The 8,295-nt window shown below is 49.9% G+C and overlaps 1 protein-coding gene across 1 annotated transcript in view; it reads left to right on the top strand.

Moving 5' to 3' along the window:
* The first annotated feature begins 1,164 nt into the window (after positions 1 to 1,164).
* CNGA3 (cyclic nucleotide gated channel subunit alpha 3) overlaps positions 1,165 to 8,295 on the top strand; it is a 37,467-nt gene continuing 30,336 nt past the window's right edge. The window contains exon 1 of the mRNA XM_061156330.1: positions 1,165 to 1,268. The gene's annotated coding sequence lies outside the window, so the exon portion shown is untranslated. The remainder of the gene's footprint in view (positions 1,269 to 8,295) is intronic.

Genomic DNA, 8,295 nt, shown 5'->3' with positions numbered 1-8,295 from the left:
GTTTCTTCCAGGAGCCCAAATGACCAAACAAAAACTCTCTTCTCCATCTTCTGTTGCTTCAACTTTGTTTTATTGATGCACCATTTCCATTCATTTGTTTTCCTATAATCAGAATCCTTTGAATCTGAACAATTTAGCCTGACTTTTCAAGGGAGTTTTTTCCTAGGCTTTGTGTCCCTTCCATAAGATAAATGTGTGAACATACGTCTAATTCGTTACTTCTCCAGTGAATAGGATACACTTCATCTCTCCCTTCAAATTTGCATGAACTTGAAAGCTTGTCCTCTGAAGACAGTTTGCTCCATGAATAGACAGTTTGATAGGAAAGTTCGGGAAATGCCATGTACTTCAAGTCCTCAGAGAAGCCTCTGATTTTCAGGCTCCTGAGGGGGATCTGCTCCTTCAGAGTTTCTTCCTGTAAGGGTGTTAATTTATGGGAACCTGGAACCCAGAGGCTTCCTGTCCCAGACAAGAAAGCTGGACTCCCCCTGGGACCTGTTCATCCAGAACTGGAGAGTGAATGGGAGGTGAGATTAGGTCTTCATCCTTGAAGTGTGGGTCAGATATATGCCTTCTGTGGAGAAAGTGAGTTTGCAGAAATGTGGAGGCTTTGCTAAAAGTTTTTTTCTTCAAAAAGAGTTTAAGCACCTTTGGCCTCTATAGTGGACAACGAATACCAGCTGGACTGGTGGGTTTTAATTTTTGGTTCAGGGAATCTGTTGTCTGGTGTGATAGAAGGAAACCAAAACTCTGCAAAAAGACTACACCATATCCCCAAGAGACATTTGTTTCTAAAACTCTCCCCCCTAAGATTGTAAATGAGTTTAATGGGATATATTCCCACCTTTAAACTTCAAACTCCCAGATCTCTGCTGTGTCCTCATGCAGTGTGAATTACGCTACCAGTTTTAAAACAAAAAACAAAATCCCAGGAAAGAGTCCAAGAAGGCTATTCGCGGTTAGGAGCGAGTCCAGATTTGACAGACGGACCTTGCTGCTTGCTTGCTCCTGGCTCGCCCCTCTTGCCTCAGAGGGCACCGCGATACGATCGAGCGGCTTCGGCCTCTTCCGGAACCGCCTTTGAGGCTGCAGAGCCTCACCTGACTTTCGCAGAGAGAGGGAGGCAACCGGCTCCTTCCGCTGCCAGCAGAGGAGGGTCCTGGGGCTGGAGCGTGTGGGAGCGAGCAAGGCGGGAGCTGCTGTCCAGAGCGAAGAAGAGACGCTCCGCCAGGCACAGGCGCGCCGCGGCGAGCTCAAACTTTGGTGGGGTAAGGAATTTAGGGGCTCTTGAGCTGGTGATTCTTGGGGCGCTGGGAGGTGCGCGGGGGACGCAGACTCCAGTATGAAAGTGGATTAAAGATATGCGCTCAAGGGACTAGGGTAGCGGGGCCCTCGGGTGGGCGCGGCGCTGTCCGCAGCCCCCGGTGCTGAAACAGGGGAGAAAGGGGCAGAAGCAAGGGCCAGCTCTGCTCCCACCCCGGGACACACATCCTTCCAGCAGCAATCAAAGGACTAGAAGCCGTCCCTGCTTCCCAAATCTATCGCACCCCCTTCTACTCACGTCCCGCAGCCGCCGCGCTGGGCCAAGTCAGGCTGAGCCGTCGAGGCTGGAGGCAGAAGAACCTGGGCTCCTTCAGCAAAAGGATGTCCACCTGACATCACCCCCAAGACACCTCCCCAAGATCCCGGGTACCCGGACGCCCCGCCTTCACGGCCGTCCGTCCTAGAAGAGGCTCGTGGCCGCCTCTTTCCCCGGGCTCCAGATCCGGGTCCCGCGCAGAGTCTCCCCTAGCGTGCGCGGCTCCTGAGGAAGTTGTGACCACGACTTGGAGGGAGCAGGAGCCAAGGGGAACGCGGACGGGGGTCGGGGGACTGCCTCCGCTGGACCCTACTCAGCCTTGAGGATCCGGAGACAGGTGGGCTGAGGAAGAGGCAAAGAATTAAAATTCTCTGGGGGAGTGAGCAGTCACTTTTGGTTTTTTTTAATGATAAAATCATAATCCGAGATCTTGGCTGCTCCGGCCTTAGGGGCTTAGCGTTTAGGAGCAAGAAGGGGCGGGGTCGGGGGGGGGGGGGTCTTCTGATCCTTAGCAATCCCCTAAGCGGATAATCACACGGGCTCTCTGTCCTCATCCTCAGGCTTTTCTCCCCAGCTCAGCCGCCGCCCCCACTCCCAATCCTCGAGGGGCGCGGCCAGCAACCCATTGCGCTCCAGCCTTCCCGGGCAAGGGCTGGACGACCGGAGGAAGGGCCGATTCATTCTCCTCTCCGTGTAATCCCCCAATTCACAGCTGCCTTATCTTATGCTGTTGCTGAGACTTTAAACGTTGTCATTCTGAAGTGGGTATCCCTAGTTAGACGCGGGATGTGGCCGAGGATGACGAGGGCAGCAGCAAAGAAAACCCCAAGCCCGGGTCTGTGGTCTCCGCGGCGGTGGAGGGCTGCCTGCGAGGAGTTCCGCCGGCACAACTCCTGATCAGGAAACCCGACAGCGTGATAGTGGGCGCGCCTCCCTAAACCTTCCAGAGGGGCGAAGCTGCAGTCGGCACCTTCCCTGCTACCTCCAACACTGGGGCAGTAGCTCCGGACCTGGATTCAGGCTCTCTCCGGGAGAGTTCAGTCTCTCTGGACCTGCCCTCCAGCCTACCAACCTACACACCCACGCACGCACACACACTTTCATTCATAAAAATTCACAACTGATATCGTTGTCTAGGCATGGGGTGACATACTTGAGTGAGAAATCACTGGATGGGGCGCTGGAAAGTCAGGCTGGGAGAAGGGAGGAGACCGCAGTCACAGCCACTAGCTCTAAGCTTGTACGCCCAAGTTTCGGATTCTTGGAAATTCTGCTGGGTCAGGGAAGCGCGTTAGGATTTCACTGAACTAGTGGGAGAATTAGAGGATGTGGCGCCTCTGTTCCATCATAAATGGGGCCCTCGATGGGTGCTGGATGCCAGGAGAGGGTCACTAGATGCTCTTTGGGTGACTAGTTCTGCAAGATCTCAGTCACTTTAGCAGGGACTTTGGCCAGGGCTGCTTGTGCCTCTTGCCTTTGATGCTCCTGTGCTTAATGCGTTTCCTGTCCTCATTCACTGTCTGCCCGCTGTTGCAGCGTCTTGTCAATAATGGGGTTGCCATGACGACCAATTTCCCATCGCCCTGGTACCCAGGAGGTAAACAGTCGGAAGCTGCAGAGGTTCTTGAGTAGTAGCTCCCCCAGATCCTGCACAGGCTGAGGGTTTCCTGCAGTTGTGAAAGAGGGATGGCAATGATCAGGTGCTGCCGGCGCTCACCTCCCCCCCCCCCCCCCCCGCCCCCACACCGCCTAGCTGTCTGTTCACCTGAAACCCTAATCCCTGTGGCCTCCAGGCTGGGATGGGTCCAGCTTTCATTCTCATCCTCCAATTGTTACAATGAGGCTGGGGGGAAATGGTTTTCGCTCTGACCTAACTCCTGTCTGCTGCTCACTGACTACTCCTGAGTACAAATCACGACTAAGCCCTGTGGGAGAGAGAATTAACTAAACAAACACAGCCCCGGTCTCCGCACATGACGGTGCAGAGATGGCCTCCTCTCTGGACTGAAATAGAGGTGATCCGGCCCGCATCGTACAGACGTGGGGATGACAGACCACCGCCACCCCTTTACCCCAGGAGAGGCCATACTGGAGTAGAAACTAAGGAATTTCAACTGAGGAGCAAGAGGGGAAAGGTCTCTCTAGGCAGAGAGACTAGCGGGCGCAAAGACATGAATTGAATCTGCACGGGCTAGCCCTGCGGTAGCAGGGAGACGTATTAATAAGATGGGTGGGGCAGCGCGCAGCCGTTAGCTCACGATAATTCTCGCGAGATCTTGAGCGTGAGGCCCAGAGCCTGTCCGTTAGAGGTCCTGCTGGCTTCCCAACGGTCGCCCTCACAGTGGGCGTCATGGCAGAGGGTGCTGTGGGAAGTGGATGGCAGCCTTCTCCCCACAACCCTCCAGGTCCTCTAGCCTGGGGGCCCTTGGGTGAGCTGGGTGTCCCAGGACAGGCTGAGGGCTGTGTCCTCTGTAGCTCCAGAGCCCCCGGCCCCGCTGCCCTGGGAACCTCTCCCCCATCTCTGCCTCCACGATCTAATGGCAGAGGTGGCCTTCTAATGGCGGAGGTAATCTTCAAAGGTCCGAGTCTGTGGAAGCCTCAGCAACTGGAGTATGTGGACACTGCCATTCAGGTACCAGCTTCAGCCAGCTTCAGTCTCTCCCTTCAGGTTTCAAAACTCGGTCCAGCATAGATCAGCTGTCCATCCCTAGTAAGTGGCCGGAGGTGAGGGTTAAGTTTCAAGAACCTTGCACATGGTTACTTCAGGTCCACCTCTGTGGGTGGGGCTCTTTTCAACCAAGGGCGGTCGTTAGGATCCGGGAACTGACCTGAAGAGTATTTTCTGCAATGGGTATTCCTGTTGATCCGATACAAATGGTTCTCTCCAGGTTAAATGACAAGCCTGGGGGCTGGCTGGGTTCGGGTCACCCAGTGATGATGGCCGAGCAGGGTCTGGGGACCTGGCCCTGAGGGTGCTGGCAGGAGGAACCAAGACTGGGTGCTGGAGGAACACTCCTGGGCAGGGTGAAGGGCACCAGCAGAGACACCCCCCCCCAACACACACACACCCCCTACCCTCCTGCCCCCCTGCCTCCCCACCCCGCCTTAGCCAGGGCCAAGGCATCAGAGGGAGTTGAGTCTTGGGACCTTGCCCTTCCTTTTCAGAACAGAGAATAACATTTGTTGTTCAGTCGCTAAGTCGTGTCCTACTCTTTGTGACTCCGTGGACTGCAGCACGCCAGGCTTCTCTGTGCTTTACTACATTTGTTTGGTGGATTTGGTGGAGGTTTACAGGAGCCTCATGACCTGACCTCTAGAACAAAGGATGTGACTCCATGAAGTGTGCGACAACTCACCACACCCCTCCATCACGTTTCCTAGAAAAAGGCTTTACTGAAAGCTTTCAGGGAGTTTGGGGTTTTTAAGGCAAGAGCCACCTGTCTTCTTGCATGGCCCTGCAATAAACCTTTCTCTGCTCCAAACTGCAACATTTTGGTTTTGATATTACTTGGTCTCACTGTGTTTCTGGCACATAAACTTGCATTCAGTAATAGATTCAGAACATCTCAGCAGCTTAGTGTATTGCCTATGCAATGTCTGAGGTTCCAAGGCTTGGTGGGGCAGGGGGACTTCATCAACAGGGGATTCTGCTGGCCAGAGCCTGCCACTCAGTCCTCAGCTGCTCTGGAAGGGGGACTGAGAAATAAAAGCCAGTGCAGAGTGGGCTTTGGTGAACATTCTATGCTAGTAAGTAGGATGAGAAAACTCTTGCCACCCTTAAGGAAAGGGTGAATGATTTGGTTTAAATGGAGCATCACTTTTAAGGTAATATGATCCAGGTTACAAAAAAATCTTTGTCAGGCTAAGGCTACACGCTGGAGAAAATAGGCCACCTCTAAAAGTTTCTGAATGACGTGATTAGAACTACTGTGTGGGAATTCCCTAGTGGTCCTGTGGTTAGGACTCTGCACTTCCACAGCAAGAGGCATGGGTGGATTTGTTTTGACAATCCTGGAGAGTGGGACAAGAGCCTGGACAAAGGTGGGAGCAGAACTCAAGAGGCCAGGAGCTGCTTCTGGATTGTTCACTGTCACACCCCTACTGCCTGGTACAGTCCTGGCACATGGTTAGGGCTCAACCCATTTCTGAATTAGTGAATGGAAGAATGGAAGGCAACAGAGGGGACAGATAACCTAGAGGACTTGGTGACGGTAGATATAGGAAAGTGAGGGAGAGGGAGGTCTGGAAGCTTATGGCGAGTCTTAGCTGGGTGATTAGTAGGCTCCAATGGGAGGGTGCCATTCAGGACAGTTTGGTATCAACTCTTCCCTGGATATGCTGCATCTTCTCTCACATGGCCCACACCCTGGACCTCATCTCATCCCCAAAGCACTTCTTTTGTCCTGTTTTATTTATTTATTTTTGGCTTCAGCATGCAGATCCTAGTTCCCCTACCAGGGATTTGGAAGCCTGAAGTCTCAACCTCTGGACCACCAGAAGAGTCCCTCTTTTGTTGTTCTATGAGGAATTTCACACATTCCATCTTGTATTAGAATAATCTAGTGTAGGGGTTAAACCCAAACAGACTTTTGTTCCCCAGTGCTGCCGCTGGGTGACTTTAAATAACCATTGTTAACAATAACTGGTGTTAGCCATTCTGAGCCCAAGGTTCTTCCTGTGCAAATTGGTAGCAGGAGTTATACTATCTGCCTCATTGGGTTGTTAGGAGAAGAAATGAAGCAATTGGAGTGAATTTCTCAGCACAGTGCCTGGTATGGCAAGTGCTCAAAGTTGGATACGACCATTTTATAATTTACTATAATGACAGTGTACTATTATAATCATATCCCAAAAGTTAATTAAGGGGAAATAACATACTTTATTTCCTGTGCCTGCCGCTAGTCTTGGAAATGGGTCCTTGGGGAAAGAAGGGAGGTCCTTTGCCTGGCCTTGATGACTGTGAGTAAGTGTATGTGTGTGTGTGGGTTGGGAGGAACAGACATAATTCTGCAGCGAGCATCTATAAGGCTGGCTACAGAGATCTGGGTTCACTGGCTCTAGCAACATCTAGAAAGTAGTTTCATCTTCTTGGAATCTCAGCCTGAGCAGCTGAATCTTATTGCAAAGTAGTCATTTAGAAACTGAGTACACTTAAAGCTGAAACTCCAGTACTTTGGTCACCTCATGCAAAGAGTTGACTCATTGGAAAAGATCCTGATGCTGGGAGGGATTGGGGGCAGGAGGAGAAGGGGACGACAGAGGATGAGATGGCTGGATGGCATCACCGACTCGATGGACATGGGTGTGAGTAAACTCCGGGAGTTGGTGATAGACAGGGAGGCCTGGCGTGCTGGGATTCATGGGGTTGCAAAGAGTCGGACACAACTGAGCGACTGAACGGAGCTGAACTGAAAGCTCAGGAAACCAGAGTCCCATGAATTTTGAATCATCTCTGCAAAAGACCAAGACACTTTCCAGGCATGTGGCAAGCCTCTGTTTGGTGGTTAATAACAGAATTGATAACATTGTTACAATTTCAGTGCATTCTCTTTCACCCTAAATCTCTTCCTGTTTGGGGAACAATGTTAGCTTTTTTTCTCAGTCAGGAATTGAAAATCTACAGCTGGTATGTGCAAGCTGCCCTTTGTTTGGGTTATAGAAATGCATAGAGTTCAGAAGTGGGAGAACTCCACCCTCTGCAGGTTGCAGTTTAACAATTTTCAACACTCCAAAAGGAAATCCTGCACCCATTATCAGACATTTTCTTTTCTCACTCCCCTCCCATCCTTGTCCCTGGCAGCCACTAATCTATTTTCTGTCTCTGTGGGTTTGCCTATTCTGGACATTTCATAGGAATTGAATTATACAATATGTGGCATTTTGTGTCTAGCTTGCTTACTTCTACCCCGTGTAGATGTTAACACACCTTAGTATATAATGTTTTCAAGGTTCATCCATGTTGTAGCAGGTATCAGTATTGTATCCTTTTTAACTGCCAAATGAAATCCCACCTGAATAACACTATGTAGATACACCATATTTTGTTTATCTATCAGTTGATGGACATTTAGTTTGTTTCCACTGGGGGACTATTATGAATAATGCTGCTATGAACACTGAAATACAAGTTGTGTGGACATATATTTTCATTAGGTATCTGCCTATGAGTGGAATTCCTGGGTCTTATGGTGACTATTTTTAGCATTTTGAGGAACTGCCCAGTTGTTTTCCAAAGTGGCTATACCATTTACATTCCTACCAGCAGTGTGTGAAGATTCCAGCTTCTCCACATCCTTACCAACACTTGTTATTCTCTTTTTATTTCTTAATTATGGCCCTTTTAGGCGGTGTGAAATGATATCATGATTCTGACTTACATTTCTCCATAACTAAATATATTAAGCATTTCTTCATGTGCTTGTTGAACATTTGTGTATCTCTTTAGAGAAATATGTATTCAAGTCCTTCGCCCATTATTTAATTGAGTTACTTGTCTTTTTATTATTGAGTTGTAATAGTTCTTTACATATTTTGGGTACAAGGCCCTTACCAATATATGATTTTAAATTATTTTTTCCATTCTGTGGGTTGCCTTTTTATTTCTTGATGGTGTCATTTGATGCACAAAGGTTTTATTTATTTTTTTATGAAGCCCAATCTTTTTTTTTAGTCCATTGTACTTTTGATGTCATATCTAGGGAACCGCTGTCTAACCT

Source organism: Dama dama, chromosome 11 (genome assembly GCF_033118175.1).
Source record: "Dama dama isolate Ldn47 chromosome 11, ASM3311817v1, whole genome shotgun sequence".
NCBI lineage: Eukaryota > Metazoa > Chordata > Mammalia > Artiodactyla > Cervidae > Dama > Dama dama.
The sequence above is the reverse complement of the archived record's forward strand: the minus strand, read 5'-3'. Positions and strand labels throughout refer to the sequence as shown.